General features: G+C 40.9%; 1 protein-coding gene and 1 pseudogene across 7 annotated transcripts in view; both read right to left on the reverse strand.

Moving 5' to 3' along the window:
• Nucleotides 1-20301, reverse strand: part of CSNK1G2 (casein kinase 1 gamma 2) — a 91179-nt gene that overhangs the window by 13148 nt on the left and 57730 nt on the right. The window lies entirely within an intron of this gene.
• LOC141496955 (small ribosomal subunit protein eS21 pseudogene) lies at nt 3741-18733 on the reverse strand (annotated as a pseudogene).

Genomic DNA, 20301 nt, shown 5'->3' on the forward strand with positions numbered 1-20301 from the left:
ATCTTTCACCTGGGAGCTTAGAGGTTGAGAAGAACCTCCTTTCTCAGGTCTCAGTTCTTTCTTTCAATCCATAAAATGAGAATACTATGGTCTTCTTTAAAACACTTCCTTAAGCTCCGTGAGCTTGAAAATGCTTTGTAAATGATAAAGTGACAGAGAAATAAATATTAGCCTGTTCTCATAATTACTGTTTCCTACTCAAAATGCCAACAAGCAAACCTTTTCCTCTGACTAGCTGGGATGTTAGGAAGTAGAAACATATAAGGGAGAAGAAAACTATAGAATTGGTTCAAACTTCCCTTCAAATAGCTTCTCCTCTAACAAAGCTGGCCTACCTTCTTTTCTAGACCAGATCACTCACTATTCCTGTTGCCTAGCCACTGGTCTGGAAGGCACTTCCTCATCTTCCCCTCCCCTCTCTCCATTTCCATCTGCTGAAGTTCCTCCTTCCCTTGGAAGGCCCAGTCCAGATGTCTCAGACTTCTCCATGAAGTTTTTGCTGTATCCCCAAATGAAAAGGTTTTCTCGACCCTTCAATTTTCTAGAATTGTAGTCTAGTTCCTGTCTTTGTCCCATTCTATCCTGCTTAACTATAAACTCTAATAGCAAGGCATTATATGGTTTTCATCTTCATTTCACACCAAGGACAGGGCATTCTGAACAGTAAATACATTTTTGCTGAACTGATAAATGTAGGGTTACACTGAATATTAACACCAATTACATACTGCACTAAGAGTTGGTCCAAGTAAGAACTAGAGGAAAAGTGGAATTTATATTCAGATCTATGTTGTATTTGTGTTAATGAAGGATAGATAATGGGATCCAAGAGCCCTACCCAGGACCAGCCCAGGTAGATGATCTGGCTGGAGAGACTCAGGAGCTTTGAAGACAAACAAGAGCTGAAAGATTCAGCAGACAGAGCTCCTCTCCAGCAGAGGTCACTTTTAGAATCACTGGAAGACCCAATTTATATGTGTCTGTGTGTCTGTGTGTGTGTGTGTGTGTGTGTGTGTGTGTGTGTGTGTGTGTGTGGTGGTGGGGGGGGTAAGTGGTAATAAGGGGAGCTAGGCAGGGGGAAGGGAGAAAAAACAGGCAGCTTCTGGTAATTTACAGAATAAAAACACAACTCCCCCCAAAAAACACCAATGCCAAAATGAGAGTCATTCAAATAATAGGTTTGGTCAGGTCAAAAGGAATATACATAAATTTATAAATTTAGACTGAGGAATAGAACTTATCAGCATCTGAAAAATGGAAATTATGATACTTACACTGCCAAGCAGCCTAAACTATTAAGAAAAGCATGTTGTTCATCCTAAAGATCGGGGCCACTATTTTAGGCACCACATTTTAGGATGAACAGGATCAACCTGGAGGGTCACCAGGATGATGATGGGCTGGCAGAAGGGACTGGGGGAAGCAGAACTGAAGAACAAAAGATTTTTTTGGGGGGAGGAGGGAGAGAAGCAGGTGTTTTCAAGATCAGGTCAATTCAACAAACATCACTACTGTGTCTGTAGTGGTAAACACAAGGGATCCAGACAAAGCAGCCCTCAAGGGGCTTCAATACTACCAAGGAGCTATAACATGCACTAGTAACCGTGCTCATGACTACAGGGTCAGAATCTGGAACAGTGGGGAACAGAGACTTTAGTTTGATAAAAACTTCCTAAAAATAGTGAATTTCCCAACTTGGAAATCTTCCACTGGGGGTTAGGGATTTGTGCCTATTTAGGAGAGGTTGTATTTCATATTGTCTGAGGGTCTAGAACACTACTGGGGAAAGGAGGATTAAGTTCTGCCACTAGAGGCCAAGGGAAAAAAATCATAAGCTTCTGTCCCTGGCTCCCAAGGTGGGCTGCCAGCAAGCTGAACTCAAAAAGGTGCTAAGTTTTACCAGACTCTACAATGAGGGATTCTCTCCATAACCTACAATGCACCCCTTGATCATCTCACTCTAAGGAGGTCAATTAAGACCCACATAATCAAGTATGAGAGGAAGGCTTCTCTTGATTGGAGTGGATAAAGTCAAAGCCTTTTCTCAAAACCAATAGTCTAGGAGTAGGAACAAGTGCCAGCTTTTATAAGGGGCTCCAATCTACATTATTTGTCTTTAAAGTAAGTTGTAATAAGCATTATATCCAAGGAAGGAAATGAGGCAGAGTATGTGTATCAAAGGTCTTGGCCAACCTGGGATCTACACCCTCCCTAGAACAGTAGCAGTGGTAAAGTCAAGAGAGCACTCTGGACTGTGAAGCAAGAGACAGGGGTTCTAATAGAGTCTCAGCTCAGCTACCATAGAACTAAGCAAGTGATTTACCCCTTTTCAGAACCTTATTTTCTCTATCTGTAAAATGGAAAACTATTTTTTTCTTATGCTTCTTTTTTCACGAACTCTTTAAAAAAACAGAGTATGAGAACACACTAAGGGTTCCTTCATTCACCTATCATATATGTACCCTGGGACTCAGACCTAAGCTTAATTTGTTTGGTGGACCGGGGAGAGGGTTGTGTGTGTGAATGTGTGTGAAAGAACTGGACAGTGTACACTCCCCGCTCTTACAATGCGAAGGAGTTCTAAGTTTCATGTCTACTATTTACCAAATCCTTGACCCTGCAAGGGTTCCTGTCCCAGGCTGTGAAACCCCCTGGATTGTGGGGGGGGGGGGGGTAGGGTGTTATGCTACAAGCAGGTGTGGGGAACCTTTTTTCTGTCAAGGCTTATTTGGCTATTCATAATATCATTTGCCTACTATATTTGGCCAAACATTTAATTAATTCACTCCTAAAAAGCTCCTTCATTCATTGAATCTATCACTGTTGCCATGGCTCCCATACTCTACAGGGAAGATTACTAAAGATTGAAGGAATAAAAAGCAAGGGGCAGTCAGAAACATTTCTTACAACTTCCCAATTATACACCTTGGCATAGGTTGTTTTGGTCTCTCTGCCTGGAATGCCCTACATCAGCCTAGAAAGTTCCTCTAGGCCCTTCTCAAAGACTATTTCTTCCTTAAAGCAAGTGAACTCTTGATGGTCTCTCCACCCACCATCTGCAGCCCACTGTGGTACTTTGTACCCTTTCCTACATTTATCCAATCTCAATCTCTAAGGGGTGGCTAGGTGGTGCAGTAGATAGAGCACCGGCCCTGGAGTCAGGAGGACCTGAGTTCAAATCTGGTCTCAGACACCTTATATAATTACCTAGCTGTGTGGCCTTGGGCAAGCCACTTAACACCATTGCCTTGCAAAAACCTAAAATAAATAATAAATAAAAACAATCTCAATCTCTAGTCTTCTCTCCCACTAGATTAACTCCTTGTGTCTCATCCTTGCATCTCTCTGCTCCACCCCATATCACTGAATTAATATTTGCTGGCCTGAGCATATAGAGATAAGGGGAGAAGAGTGACAGGGTTAATGTAAAGGAATAAATATAATCTGTGGGCTGAAACTGAGCTAAGAAGTCAAGACCAGAGATCTGGTTTGGAATTAAGTGAACACAAGTGAAGTAGAGTGTGAAACTAAGCAGCTAAAATAAGTTCAGACTGAGGCCAACACCCCAGAACATGAAATAGGAAGAAAGTTAAGTTGAGGCCCTAGAAAATGCAGAATACTTCTGAGAAAGCCGGGACAGTATATAGGCTTTGGCAATTTCTTTCTAGCTTCCCGTCTGGAAAGACACTAGTCTACAGAAGAATATGTTAGAAATAACACCTATACTGATATAAGGAGACTTGTGGGGGGGGGGGGGGGTCAGTCTTGGCTATGGCTCTCATTTCTCCCCTCTGGACTTTTTCCTCTAGCAAATTATTGTTTGAATACTAGGCAACTTTGAATATGCCCTTTCAGTTCTATATGGTATGCAAACATCTTGGTGGCCATGTTCTAAAAGGTTTACTCAGAAACGTGGCCTTTCCATGAGTCTTGAGAGAACTGTAGGAACCAAAAAACAAAAAACAAGAGTCTAATGAATGAGGATAAAGGTTTGAATTTCCAAGAGGGAGAAAAAGTGTACATGGTCAGGCAAATCATCTGATTAGTCTTTCAAGAGTGGAGGTAATAGGGGGGTGAGGGTGGAGCCAAGATGGTGGTGTGAAGGCAGGAATTCCTGGAAACTCATTCTCCAAAATACTCCAAGAGTCATCAAATTATGACTCTAGTCAAAATTTAAAGGGGCAGAACCAAAAGAAAGACTGAGTGATACAATTTCCCAATCTAAGAAAACTTAGAAGATCTGCAAGAAAGGTCTGTTTCACTGGAACTGGGAGCTGTAAAGAGCTGCGGACAGTGCAGCTGGGCTGGAGCAAACCAGCACCAACCTTCCAGGAACAGCCCCTGTGAAGTGCTTGGGTGCCTTGGGGACATCTGGGTCCATGGCAGAGGGGGCAGTTTCCAGACCTCTTGGCCCAGGGATCACCAGAGATAGCCTGAAGGGCTGATGAGAGAACTCTGCTGCACTCTGCGGAGTAGAACCAGCCTCAGAGTAGTCCTGCAGTGAGAACATGCAGCGGGAATCAGGGAAGCCACCCAGCACTTCCAGAGCAGTGGGTAAGGGGGTCGGAGGAGGCTGTAGAGATCTCTCTGCTCTCTCTGGGGCAGGACTCAGCTGTTTGTTCACACTTAGATCCAGGGTACAGTCTGGGCCCCCACACCACCATAGTTGAGCAGGGACCTTCCTAATATAACTCCAGGGCAGAGGGGGGAGGACCTATGGTCATCCACATACCAGAACACAGGCAAGAGAGCAGTCATAGCCTCTCATAAGACCTTGGAGGAATTAAGGTCTCTGTAGATTGTCCCCAAAACCTCCCAAAGGCTTGGAAGTGCAGCAAATCAGTCATAGGCGGAGGAAATGAGTAAAAAAGAAAAAAAGAAGAATCTGACCATAGCAAATTACTTTGGTCCCATGGAAAATCAAAATACACACTGAGAAGATGACAAACTTAAATCTTCTGTATCCAAAAGCTCTAAGAGAAATAGAAAATGGGCTAAGGCAGTAGAAGAACTCAAAAAAAGACTTTGAAAAGCAATTAAGGGAGGTAGAGGAAAAATTGGGAGGAGAAATGACAGCAATGCAGATAAATCATGAGAACCATGTCAGCAGCTTGATGAAAGAAATACAAAAAAATACTGCAGAAAATAAAATGTTAAAAACCAGTTTAGGTCAACTGGAAAAAACAACACAAAAGGCAAATGAGGAGAAGAATGCCCTAAAAAATTAGAACTGGCCAGCTGGAAAAGGAGTAAAAAAGCTCTCTGAATAACTCCTTCAAATGTAGAATGGACCTAAAGGAAGCCAATGACTTTGCAAGAAATCAGGAAGAAATAAAACTGTACCAAAAGAACCCAAAATTAGAAGAAAATGTGAAATATCTCATTGGAAAAACAACTGACCTCAAAAACAGAACCAGGAGAGATTACTTAAAAATTATTGGGATACCTGAAAATCACAACCAGGAAAAGAGCCTAGACTTAATTCTTCAAGAAATAATATAGCAAAATTGCCCTGAGATGCTAGAAGCAGAGGGCAAAACAGAAATTGAGGGAATTCATTGATCACCTCCTGAAAGAGATCCCAGAAGAAAAACTCCCAGGAATATTATAGCCAAATTCCAAAACTCCCAAGTCAAAGAGAAAATACTAAAAGCTGCCAGAAACAAACAATTCAACTACCATGGCTCTATAGTTAGAATTACACAGGATCTGACAGCATCTACATTAAGGGCTTGTAGAGCTTGGAATATGATATTCCAGAAGGCCAAAGATCTTGGTTTACAACTAAGAATCAACTACCCAGCAAAAGTGAACATTCTCTTTCAGAGAAAAAGATGGATTTTCAATGAAACAGGGGACTTTCAAACTTTCCTACTGAAACAACCAGAGTTGAACAGAAAGTTTGATCTGTAATTACAGGGTTCAGGTAAACCACAGAGGGGGTAGACAAGGACTAATTACAAGGAACTTAATGATGTTGAACTGTTTGCCTTCCCGTGTGGGAAGAAGACACTGATAACTCATATGAACTTTCTCATTTATAAGAGCAATTAGAAGGAACATAGACAAGGTACAGGAAGGAATTAAAATATAATGGTATCATGTAGTAAAACAAAATGGAGTCAGGGGGTGATAAAGGAAAGTACTGGGAGGAAGGGAAAGGAGAGGAAGAAGAGGATAAGATATTTCACATAAGAGTCAAGATAAAGCTTTGGCAATGGAATGAAGCAGCGGAAGATGAGGGAGGAATGAGCGAGCCTTCATTCTCATCAGAAATGTCTCAAAAAGATGCTGAGTGAGTTGGGCAGAACCAGAAGAACACTGTACACCCTAACAGCAACATGGGGGTGATGCTCAACCTTGATAGACTTGCTCATTCCATCAGTGCAACAATCGGGGACAATTTTGGGCTGTCTGTGATGGAGAAGACCATCTGTCTCCAGATAAAGAGCCATGGAGTTTGAACAAAGTCCAAGGACTATTCCCTTTAATTTAGAAAAAAAAACCCAGATATCTTACTGTCTGATCTTGTTATCTCTCTTATACTTTTTGTTTCTTCCTTAAGGATATGATTTCTCTCTCATCACACTGAATTTGGATCAATGTACAACATGGAAACAAAATAAAGACTGACAGATTGCTTTCTGTGGGGGAGGGAAGTAAGATTGGGGGGAAATTGTAAAACTCAAATAAAATCTCTAATAAAAAAAGTGTCTCAGAGAGGAAATAACATACACACTTAATAGAGTATAGAAATCTATCTTACCCTAGAGAAAAATGAGAGTAAAGGGATGGTATACAGGGGAATGGGGGGGAGGAGGAGTAGGTGATAGAAAAGAGAGAAGATCGTGGGAGGGGTACTCAGATATAACATACTTCTGAGCAGGGACAGAGTGAAAGGAGAGAGAGAATAAAATAAATGAGAGTGGAGGAAAATGCAGCTAGTAATAGCAACTATGGGAAAAATAGTGAAGCAACTTCTCTGGGACTTATAATAAAGAAGACAGAGTCATGGGAATCTGAACACAGAATGAAGTACACTTTTCTTTCTCACTATTCTTGAGGTTTATCTTTTTTGGGGGGTTTACATTCACTCTCACAACAAAAAACATTGTAATAATATAAAATAAATAAACCAAAAAAATCAATTAAAAAAGTGGAGGCAATGTAAATAACAAAAATAACAGTCATGAAATGAATAAAATGAGCTGCAAACTACATACTGGAGGACAATTGCTCTAAACCCCAGAAAAAAACTAAGGAAATCCCTCCTTTCATTTGAGAAGTGGCAGTCTATGTAGGTAAAATGTTGCATATGCCAAAGCAGAGTTTGTGGATCTTTAACTTTCTTGCTTTTCCTTGTTACAAAGGAAGACTTCATTGGGCATGGAGTGGAGAAGGGTGGAGGGTATATCCAGAAATGATGCTATAAAAATAGGCACCATTAAGACAACAAAGAATAGGTAATGAGATGGAACTGAGCTTTCCCTTAAGTAGCTCTGCAGTATTAAGCCAACCACACTCTACAGTTCAATCTTCTTGATGAAAGATGGCAAAGATGTCTCATAAAACTTTCCAGGAACCAGTAAAACAAAGTTTCAAGTTTGGGGAGTAAATGATTGACCTCGGGATTATTTCTTCTCATTGGTGCATTATCTGTCATTGGTGCATTATCTGGACCACCTCTCCTGAAATATGACGCAGATGTGTGGTGTCCTAAGGGAAGGGATGAAGGCAGAACACCCATGGACTGCCCTGCCTTTGTTCCTGAGGTCCTCTGATCAGAGGACAGTCAAGATCATGCCATCTGGCTATGGGGGTGGTGAAGTGTTTTCCAGGATCTGATGCCAGAAACCCTGCAGGACCAGCTGCCCCAGGGCTCCCAGGACAGCAAGACAATCAATGTTATAACTGCCTTTGTCTGAACTCCTTTGCACTGTGGCAGTGGCAACAAACTTAGGAGAAGGTCTCTTACAGTTCAACGTGAATAAGACTTGAGGGGAAGGTCCACTGGCACAGGGAAAGCAAGCCTGAAAGCTAATGACATACTGGACCCAGAGCACAAAAAGACTAAACCTGCATCCATCTGACACACAGATCCAAAAGGAAGCTAGGGTTCTAATTAGGCATTTAAGTCAAGGCACTACAAAGGAAAGGAAGGGGGAAAGAATAAGTTATTCCCATAAGGAATAGCTAAACTAAGAGAACCCTCCATCTGAGCAGAAATCTGCTCTGTAGCATTCTGGATAAGAAGACTAGAACCCAAGCCCTGCTGAAGCCCCACCGCCAATGATGAGAAACTGCTCTTCAAGACCACCCAGTCATAGATGGAAGGAATGGTAGCGGTCATCCAAGCCCTTCATTTTACAGCTGTAGAAAACTGCATCCCAAGAAGGTAAAATGACCTGCAATAGTCACTCAGGGACAGTGTCAGGAGCAGGATTTGAACCCCAGGACCTGCTGTTCTCTGCTGTTGGACAACTTGTCCCTTTTGGGTCTGTTAACTTCTCCGTATAGGTCTAGTATACGAAGACTAACCCCATCCCAAAGCTTCTCTTCAGGTGAAACAGTCCCAGTTCCTGCAAATGTTTGTCTGAGGACAGAATTTTCTTCATCTTAGACTGCCTGTCCTGACATATTTTAGTTTCTCAATTTCATTCTTCAAACATGGCAGCCAGAGCTAAACACATTATTACGAGGGTCCTGAGCAAGAGACAGAACTCTGCAGCTGGAGCCTCTGGACCCAGATTCAAAATCTCCTAAATACCAAGAAGTGCCACATCACAGTGTGACTAAATCTCATATCCCACAGATCTGGTGGGTGAGTAAGGTAATGAGGGGCTGGGAGTGTTCCCCTAGAATAGGAGTTGATAAGAGTGGAGGTGGGCTGAGGAAGACAGCTTCACTTGGCCATCAGCCAGAACAGCCTCCCACCTGTGGGACAAACAGGCTGGTGCTGACTGCCCTCTCATGTGGTGTGACTTCTGGCTGGTCCTGGTCCTAAAGAAAGCAAGAATGCAATCCCCTTTCTAAGACTTCTCAGCATACTTGCCAATGCAAAAGACCAGGTGAGCATCAGAAGAAGGGAGGGAGGGCAGAGACAGAAGCCAAGTAAGAAGCAAGGACACATCCCTGCTTGGCAGCACTGAATCATGGGGAAAACGCTGGCAGTTCTAAGGTCTGGATTTAAACCCTGACTCTACATGACTCCGAGCAAGTCGCTGAAGCCATCAGAGCCTCAGCTGCCCCCTCGGTAAAATGAGGGGGTGGACCAGATCTCTCTGTTGCAGTGCAGACAAGGAAGGCTTCAAGGAAAGCGACAGAGCCAAGCAAGGGTTTCTGGGGAAAAGAAAGGCCATGAGCCTAGAGGAAGACATGAAATAAGGTGAAGTAAAACTAAGGAGAGAGACCCTTGAAAGTCAGACTGAAGATCTTGGGTTTAATAGATAACCATGAGGCACAATGCAAACAGCCTTGACAAAATTACACACTGAAAGATAAGCCAGGAGATGGGGAAGTAATTCTAGAGAAAGAACTGAGCTCACTGAGTCAAATTCTTACTCTGACTTTGAGAATATTTCAACATTTCTGTGCCTCAGTTTCCCCATAGGAAAAAAATGAGACTAGAATCCCCCTTCCCAATAGCTCTATATCTGAATTGCTTTGAAAACCTTGTCTCAAAGGACTTAAAAGTTAGAAGGAATTTTGGAGCATTACATTCAGTCCAGTTCCTTTATTTTACAGGTTTTACATGGTTAACTCCAGTTCAGGGACCTTAGATGCTTGGGATGAGTCTCCTGTCCCTTCCTGAAGCCTGTGTAGTGGAGCAGTGTGGAAGAGGACAAAATAAAGAAAATATTTCACCTTAAACATAACTATGTCTGGTCATCCCTCAATCCAGGAAACAGATGAGCTAGAGTTGGTAGGTGGTACCCCCTTTCCTCAGAGGTCAAAGGAAAAGATCCTTCCCTCCTCCCAGCTCCATATTCCCTGCCCCCCTTGGTCCCAGGATCTAGAAGTCAAATGCCTACCACTGCTCTCTCCAGTGGACCTCTTTTAGGATATGGCCCCAGGAGGGGCACTGGATAGAAATGTAACAATATTTATTATCTTATAAAATAGGGACATAATGATAAGTTCCTGATGCTCCTGATGATTTCCTCATAATGAGGAAATTTAGTAAGTTGGATGAAAGGAAGGAAAAACTGAAGCTTTCTTTCTTTCTTTTTTTTTTTTAGGTTTTTGCAAGGCAAATAGAGTTAAGTGGCTTGCCCAAGGCCACACAGCTAGGTAATTATTAAGTGTCTGAGGCCAGATTTGAACTCAGGTACTCCTGACTCCAGGGCCGGTGCACTATCCACTCTGCCACCTAGCCACCCCCTGAAGAAGCTTATTGAAAGAAATAAATATAATCAATGAATTTCAGAGTTGGATGGGAGGTATGATCACCTGCCCTTTCTATCTCATCTGAACAGGAATACCCCCCCACACACTCTGAATCCCTAACAAGAGGTCAGTCACGTAGTTTTGTCTTTGGAGACCTCCAATGATGGGGAGCTCACTATCTTTCAATCCCATTCCTTACTGAGACAGTTCAGATTATTCAGAAGGTTTTTCTTACAGAGTCAAAAAATCTTCCTTTCTGCAAATTCTATCCATTGCTCTAAGTCCAGCCCTAAGAGGATAAATGGAATAAGCCTAACTAGGTTATTCTTCTTTCCTCGCTCACTCCACTAGCACTTTTGACTTATCTTACCTATATAAACATAGAAAATAGTTTAAGTAAATACATAAAGAGAAGAGACTTCAAAGAAAGGAAATGTGTAAAAGCAAAGTCATGATGCACCCCCAAGACCAATGATTTGGGGTCGTGCTACCTCTGAAGCCCTGAATGCCTGCAGACAATAAGTTACTGAAAGACTCTGAAGACAAGTGATCAGATTGAAAAGTGACTCCCAGCTTAGGTTGGACTGACAAATAGAGCAGGTTCTGGAAGGCAAGAGAGCACAAACATTTTTTAAGCCACTATTAACTAGGATCCTGGCTTGGGTATTTCAAGAGACATGGCAAATAAGACATGTCCCTGTCTAGCACACTGCTGGGCAAGGTGAGGGTGAGAGCACATGTACAATAAGCAATTCAGGGACGGAAAAAAATTCAGGACCTGTAGAAGCTCAAAAGAGGGAACAGTGGATGAGAGAGAGGAAAGAGACAGAGAGAGCACATAAGAGCATCCTTCCCTTGGCACAGTGTAGGCACAGGATTTTAAGAGGTGGAAAGTCAATCAAATGATGGAACCCAACTTCTCATTAATTTACAAATGACTCCCCAAGTCACCCAGCTAAGAGGCAGTACCAGGGCTGGAGGCCAAGTGATGGAATCTCTAGAAAGGTGGGCAAGTAGGAAGGGAAACAGAGGATTCAGGAAAAGATGGACAAACTGCAGAGGGTAGAAGGGAACCTTTGAGCTAGACACTCCCTGAAAGCACAAAATGATGTCAGACCTGGGAGTGGGGATATACCACCTAAAATGAGACAGAGGCCTTTGGAGGCTCACATTCTACCAGAGAGATGCACCGAAGCTATAAGGACCCTGGAATTTCGATTAGCAGAATGAACTCTCGAACCTAGAACATCAGATCTGTAATATACCTCAGAACAGAATGCTGGTGCTGAAACTGAGGACATCTTCTCCAACTTACCAACTCAGAAATGAATTCCTTCCTGACTTCCTTTACTAGTGTGATCATCCAACCTCCACTTGGATCAACTCCAAAAAAAAATTCTACTTTAGTCCTCTGGTAAATCATTTCATTGCTGGATAGGAAATTCTAGCGTCAGCTGAGCTAAAGCCTGACTGCTCCCCTTCCTTTTTATTCTCTTTATTCTTCCAACAAGGGGCCAAAGCACTATAGTCCTTGAGTATTCTCTCTGACCATAACCTTCAGCCTCTACAAGACTCCAACCCATTTGGCTTTTCTTCTTTAAGCTAAACATTCTCAGTTTTTTCAATGATACTTTTATGGCAAAATTTCCATGTCCTCCTTGATTTCCCTCCAGTCTAATCTTTCTAAAATTTGGCTTCTGGCACAACACATAACATTGCAAGTATGTGACTTTGGAATTAGCAGATTATGAAAAGCTCACTAGAAAGAGGAGTTAATCATCAACTCATCACAAGCCCCGTCCCTCAGCCCTTAAGGCACATCTTAGACAATATGGGGCAGAGTCCAGGTGGACAGAAAGCTGCAGTGCTTTCTCGGACCATTCAGAGAATGAGTGCCCACATTCAGGGCTCTTCTCTTTGGGCAGTGAAATATACCACTACTTTCTCCCTAAAGGTTGGGGTTTTCAAGGAAAATGGGGTTAAGTGGCTTGCCCAAGGCCACACAGCCAGGTAATTATTAAGAGTCTGAGACCAGATTTGAACCCAGGTACTCCTGACTCCAGGACCGGTGCTTTATCCACTGTGCCACCTAGCCGCCCCTCCCCTGACTACCAAAGTGACAATCTACTAATCTCAAAACTCGCAATATAATTTTGTTATAAACCTCAGAGAAGGTTACAAGAACTCTTACCATATCGTTCCCAGAACATAATATAAATGCCAGCTGTAATTTTGGTAGCTATAGAGACAGGTGACTCAAGGTGAATACAGATTCAGGAAGACCTGAGTTCAAATATTGTCTCAGGTATTTGCTAGTTGTGTGATCCTGGGCAAATCATGTGTTTGCCTTAGTTTTTTCATCTGTAAAATGGAGCTAACAATAGCACCCACCTCCCAAGGCTGCTGTGAGGATCAAATTAAATAATCATTGTAAAATGCTTATGGCAGTGCCTGGTACCTGGTTAAGTGCTGCAAAACTATAAGCTATTATTATTAACTATTATATACACACTAAAAGCACAATAAGGTCTTCTGGCAACAATAATAATTATTTGATCTATTATTTGTGTAAATTAACAAAAATGATTTCCTAAGTATTAATAAACAACTTGGTATAGAATGTTATCAACAGGGCGGCTAGGTGGCGCAGTGGATAAAGCACGGGCCCTGGAGTCAGGAGTACCTGAATTCAAATCCGGCCTCAGACACTTAATAATTACCTAGCTGTTTGACCCTGGGCAAGCCACTTAACCGCATTGCCTTGCAAAGAACCTTTAAAAATAAAGTTGGGTTAAGAAGAGAATTCAGTCCTAGATTTTGGGAGAGCATTTCAAAGACCTCAGAGAAAGGGTTTGCAGTATATAATGGAATGATTATTCTACTTGGGAAGATGATCCAAATAAGGATGACAAGCTACAGATCAAAATTCTGAATACACAAGAAAAAAATATTTCAATGTCAAAGAAAAATGGAAACTCTGAGATTAATGCAGATGCATAGGGAACTCAAGCAGCTTGAATTTTAGTTTTACACAGTACATACTTAATAAAGACTTACTGATTATGGATGTAAGAACTGATGCAAAATAAAATAAGCAGAACCAGGAAAACAATAAAGATGATTACAAAAACAAAATGACCAAAGTTTGTTTCAAAATAGTGATGGAAAACCACACTATCTTCTTTATTGCACGAAGAAATGGGGAACTCAAAAATGTGGTATATAGATTTTTGGTGTTGATCATTTTTGCCTCATTTTGTTAGGTAAATTTTTACTATGAGGGATGACTCTACAGGTACTAAAGGGATATAGTTGGAAGTAACATATCAAAACAAATTTATATTAAACTTACAATAAAGAAAATTACTTCAAAAGATTTTCATGGTTAAGAAGGAGCAGATTCATTTTGTTTGACCCCAAAGGCAGAAACAGGACCAAAAAGAAGTTACAGGGAGGCAATTCTGAAGGAAGGAGGCACTTCGTAGCAATCTGAGATGTCTAACAATGAAAGGCAACTAACTCTTTCTGGCAGCAGCCTGCCTTTAGGGGCTGAATGATCCCCATGAGGGGATCTATAGAGCAGATGTCACCTACCCCAGATAAGAAGCTGGGCAAGATGATTAAATTAAGACCCTGTCTGGCCTTGAAATTCAAAGATTCTAGGATCTCAATACTTAACTGAAGTTATACTTCAGGGACTTATGATTTCTTCAGTATAGCTAGTATCCTGTCATCCCTTCCTCATCCCCTTATTAGAAGATCACTGCAAATAGCAGAGTACCTAGCACTGCCCTTCAAAGAGTACAGGGTTACTTCTTCACTGTGATGAAGAACCAGAGAAGGACATCATTAATGAATATTTATTTTAACTTTTTAAAGGAAGTTTCATTGCTTTATAATTCAGCCCCTTTTTATTTTTCCTCTTACTTTGTCCCTGATCATAGCACCCATGGACCTCATATGAAGGGCCACCAATGGGTTGTAGGCCAGAGAATAGTAATAGCTCTCTACAGCAATCCTGATTGACTCTGGTGAGGCAATAATTAAATCTGACTCTGAGAGTGAGCTGCAACCACAGCCTCTCGTCTAAAAGGCCTTGGAGGGTGGGGTAGGTGGGAAAAGATTTTTGGCTGGAAGAAACATTTTCTTATTGGATATGACTGGTAGTTAGTTTTGAAGGTTAGTATCTTAGCTGCTTGAAAGCTTGGAGCAAGAAGAAAATTCTATAGCCAAATTTTTTAAAACATCTTTTAAAATAGATTTTGGTTGGAGGGCTTGTTTCCATTTGAATGAAGAAACCAAACTTACTTCCTGCCTCCCCAATCCCCAAAATCTTAAAATCAATACAATAAAATCTAGGTTAAAATGACCCAAGTCTTCTATTCACAAAAATAAATGCTCTCAAATTCTGAGGGGGGGGGGTCCTCTCATTCTGGGCTGGTAGCTACTTAGAAAAAGCTGGCTAGGCGCAGCACTGAGAATGGAGGTAAGGAAACTCTGGGCTCTGGTTGAGCTTTAGAGCTCAACATACCAACCCTTAATCTTCAAGAGTCTGCTCAGGGATGATCCTATAATATGATCATTCAAACTCTAATATTAGATGGCAAATGAAACAATGAAAAGAATGCTAGATCTAATGTCAGAAGGCCTGAATTAAAATCCTGCCTCACTCAATTAATACCTGTGTTACATCATTTGTAAAATAATGGGGCTAGACTGAAAGATTTCCTCTCAGTCCTAAATAGGCAGCTTTGTAAAACTTTACCTTTGTAGGTTGGTCATGTACACATCTATAAAATTAGCAGGCAAAATAAATAAATGAAATAAAGCCAGCAGGTTCAATTACAGGTTTTGTTTGGACCTTCCCAATGGCCCACCTGCAGCACTAATATAGTCTATTCAAAGATTCCTTTCAGCTCTGACATCTATCACTAAGATTTTAGTTGAGTGGGAGACTCTCTCTCTCTCTCTCTCTCTCTCTCTCTCTCTCTTTTTCTCAGACTTGGGGAAACATTGATTCCTTAAGTTTTAAAAGTGAAAAGCTCTTAATGTGCTGCCTTTTTTTTGCTGTTTTTCTGACTTATTAAAGCATTCCACAAGATTTCCTCAATTAGAAGTTCTTTGAAACAATACCATCATTTTTTTGCCAGCCAGAGAATAGAGTCATCAGATTCTCCCATTCTACGAAATACTCCACAAATTGCATATGTTTTAAAAACTGGCCATTGAATCTGCCAGTGACCTTGTCAACCTCAGTCACGTTCATCTAGATGGACACATGGTCATTGGCCACAATGATCCTGTTGCTCACAGAGCATTTCTGCGGCACATAAAGATCCACAAACTCATGGTGTCATTGCATATAGGAAGCTGAGAGCCTGAATGCAAATGTGAAAAGTGGCAGAAGAGAAAAATGAACCTTAATGTGCTTTTACACATGGCTATATGTTTACAGTTTTTAAAGTCAAGAAACTAATATAGCTACCTTTAAAAAATTAAAGATTTATTTCATAGATACTAATGGGAAGTGATATAGAAGCTGCCAAGAGTCAGGAGACCTGAAGTTTAAGTCCAACTTAACTCTGTGATTCTGGGCAAATCCTTCAACTTCTCAAAGTCCCAAATAATCTTAAAATTGTGTTACAAAAAAAGCTGATGATATGCCACTAAGTATGAAATTTCTATATTAGTATTTCTTCCATCAATGAAATTAATAGATTTGAATCTCGAAAAAAAAAGACTACACAGAATAATAATAAACTAGTTGGTCACCATCTCAATCTTTTCCCTTGGTCTCCATTTGTGACCTGCAGCTTTATATTGCCCCCAATCTTTTTCCAATAAGGTATCTATGAAACACTTAATTCAGAATGATTCTGGTATTGCAGTTACAAAATTTTCAGACCTAAAACAAGATTCTGCATTGGATCTGTTCTGCTACCTCCTGGACCATTACCTAGTTGGTCTGAGGCCATGAAGTACCATAGTTACCAAGAAGAAGCTGTTTAATGCATATTTTTAAATAAGCAATACAGATCCTCTTCAGTTACTCACCCAGATAATACCATGGGAGACCTACGTCTTTAGGTGACAAAGCAAAGTCACAAATACAGACTCTCATACCCCCAATGCCTGTCTTGTCTCCACCAAGCCTTTTCTCATGTGAATTTCAATAAACTTTTAGTAAAACAATCATTGATATGTTCACTTTTAAAATGGATTCTGGTAGTTAAGGTGGCACAGTGGTCCTGGAGTCAAGAGGACCTGAGTTTAAATCTGACCTCAGACACTTAATACATATTTTGCTATGTGATCATAAGCAACCCTACTCCCTTGCAAAAATCTATAAAAAGAGAGAGAGAGAGAGAGAGAGAGAGAGAGAGAGAGAGAGAGAGAGAGAAAGAGAGAAAATGGATTCTCACATTAATGTACTATTGGTGGAGTTGTGAAATAATCCAACCATTCTGCAGAACAATATGGAACTATGCTCAAAGAGCAATAAAAATGATCATACCCTTTAACCCAGCAATACCAAGGAAATCATAAAAAAATGGGGAAAATTCCACATGTTCCAAAATATCTGTAGCAGATCTTTTTGAAGTCGCAAAGAATTGGAAATCAATAGAAAATGACTGAAACAAGTTACGGTATATGAATGTTATGAAGTACTACTGTTCTATAAGAAAAGATGAATGGTCAGACTCTAGAGAAGCATGAAAGAATTATATGCACTGATGCTGAGTGAAAGGATCAGAACTAAAAGAGTATTATATACATTCACAACAATATTGTGAACTTATCAACTATAATGGATGTTGCTCGTCTCAGCAGTTCAGAGAACTAGGACAACCCTGGGAGACCTGTTATGAACAATGTCATCCACATCCAGATGGGAAAAAAAAAAAAAACCAAACCCCACAAATCTCAGAATCTGAAGGAACACTATGTTCACTTTTTAAAAATTTCTCTTAGATTTTTCCTTCCTAATCCATTATTTTCTTTCTTTTCCCTTAATGCTAATTCCTCAGACATAAAATAACTAATATATAAACATGTTAAATAAAAATGTACATGTACAATGTTCACTAGACTGTTCACCACTGGGGGTAGGGAAAAGATTTTGTAATTTATAAATATGCAAGTGGATAAATGTTGAAAAGCTTTTTAAATATATAATTGGAAAAAAAATTTTTCTTTTAAAAAATGGATTCCTAGGAGGCCATCAAACTTTTCCAAGTCCCAAAGGCAGATTGAGAAAACCAGACTCACTATGAGGGGATGGGTTCAGGAACCTACATATTACTATTCAAATTCAGCAAAAGATAGGCTTGCAATCTTAGTTACAGAACAAGTTTTATGAAAGTCACAGATTTCCTTTTTTGACCAAATACTGGATTATAAGATAATGAGGTCAGAGGTCTGGAACTGAAAGGGATTTTACAATCCAACTTCCTAATTTTAAAGATGAGGAAACTAAGGATCAGAGAGGTGATATACCCAAAGTCCCTCCAAGTCCCGAGATGGCCTTTAAAGCCATGTCTTCTAATTCCACATACAAACTCTTCATCAAATTACATTTGAGACCCTTCCCTCCTAAGAAAAATGATTATTCTGAATGCTTGCAAATAAATTGATTAATTGGGCTTAAGTGACCCAAGACTGGGTTCAAGACCATGGAAAGCCACTTGCTGTTTCTGGAACTCAGTTCCCTTGCCTATATAAGAGATCAATTAAGATTTCTTCTACCTCTATAATTCAAGGCCCAGAGCTCATGGGGTTGTGGTGTAATAAGGGTCCTCAAAGACTATATTCAGTCCATCTATTTTACAGATGGAAAAGATGTGGATGCTACCTTACTTAGCAAAGAGACTTAACCATTCTGGTCCTTCTGCTGCATCAACTCTTGTCTATAAAATGGGGATAACACAAATGGAAATAGCTTTGAAAAGTTGGTGTAATGGGGTGGCTAGGTGGCATAGTGGATAAAGCACGGGCCTTGGAGTCAGGAGTACCTGGGTTCAAATCCGGTCTCAGACACTTAATAATTACCTAGCTGTGTGGCCTTGGGCAAGCCACTTAACCCCATTTGCCTTGCAAAAACCTAAAAAAAAAAAAAGTTCGTGTAAAATTCAAGAGATTTCTTCTTACTATTATAACTACTTTATTGGACTAAATTGATAGAAATAGCTACCCTTTATAATGGCAGGAACTAATACCAAATGACAGAGTAAAGAGTGAATGTGGTACTGCTGGGCCCAATACTCTAGTTTGGCCTTCACCGTGGCTACCTCTTCCCCCAAATCCTCAGAAGCACCCTGTTGCCAGATAGGAAGCTGTTCTTGGCCATGCTGGGCTTTCACTGGTTTTGTGCATCACGTTCAAAACTCTTTCCTCCAGATGGATCAAAGTTCACTCAATGGTGAGTCATTCTCTCTCATCTGGTCTCTTAAAAAATGTTCATTTCCATGGGCTAGGAAGGCTTAATTGGTTCTGCAGCAGGATGCGCAACAGCCAGAGAGGCCCCAGTAGCCTAGGCAGGACAGAGCTGGCATAGGCTAGGTCTACAGTGGCCCATCTAACTCAAGGAAATGAGCACATTCATGGAGTTAAAAGGGATGGAGGGAAGGAATCAGAGCCCAAGTCATACCACAAACAATCCCAAAGGAAGGAATCATTTTCGATCCCCGCCTCCCCCTAGTCATTTATGCTGTTGTTTGATCTTTCCAGGTCAGGGGCAACTCAACAAAAAGAGTGGAGGGAACAAGGGCGGGGGGGAAGCAGAGTTTTTGAGTTCTAAGCCTAAGTCCTCTCAGCTGCCACCAGTGAAACCTGAGGGGAGACTAAACATTGGAAGGGCCTCTTACATCACACAAATACAAAAACAAAAAAATTTCTGGGAAAAACGACCATATTCTCCCAGTGGTACCTGAAAGCATGGGGACCAAGGTTATCTAAATCACACAGATGTTCACAGCAGAAAAGGTGGAGTAATATGCCTGGCTTGGCCCATTACCACAAACAGATGTGAAAAAAACCACCAGATTCCCAGGGAACACTACTCAAAGACTGTCCAGCTCTGATACCTGGTAAACTAAGGCCCCTCCTACTTCTAACATTCCACACCATTACTTAAAGACCTAGGTTAAAATTGAGCTGTAATATTTTCTGTTTGCATGACAGTAAATTTCTGTTTGAATGACAGTCATCAAACTTCTTTAGGTCTCAGTTTGCCCATCTGTAGAATAAAGGTGTTGGAAACAAAGCCCTTGGCAAACCTTAAAGTACTAAGAAATGGAAGCCATTTCCCCAATAGTTAATTTCAAAAGAATTGAAAATAATGAATAACTGTATAAAAGAGACTCAGATCAAGCACTTTCTTCTATGTGAGGCCTTTCCTTACCTTTCCCATTCCTACTGTGGCTTACCCTGCATTTATTTTATAGACACACACACACACACACCTCCATCCTGCACTTATTTATGCAGGTACATAGTTATCTCCTTCAATAAACTCCCTGAAGGGGGGGGGGGGAAGAAGAATCCAATCCAACTACATGAAAGAACGCTTCAGATAACAAATAAGAGAAAGGCAATCTAAACAATACCTAGAATTCATCTCATTCCCAGTAAATTAACAAAATAACAAAGAATGAGACAAGTCAGTATTGGAGGGGCAGCTAGGTGGATAGAGACCCAGCCCTGCAATCAGGAGGGAGGATCTGAGTTCAAATAGGACTTCAGACCCTTGCTAGCTGTGTGACACTGGGCAAATCAACTTACTTTTTGCCTTGCATAAAAACAAAAAAAAAATTGTAAAGATATTGATGATAATGCTTGTCCTTCATTCCTGAAGACGACCATGATATCAGGGAAGTGATGCCATGACAAGCACTGAATTGTATTTGGGGAGGGGGG

The sequence above is a fragment of the Macrotis lagotis genome, chromosome X (genome assembly GCF_037893015.1).
Source record: "Macrotis lagotis isolate mMagLag1 chromosome X, bilby.v1.9.chrom.fasta, whole genome shotgun sequence".
Lineage (NCBI taxonomy): Eukaryota > Metazoa > Chordata > Mammalia > Peramelemorphia > Peramelidae > Macrotis > Macrotis lagotis.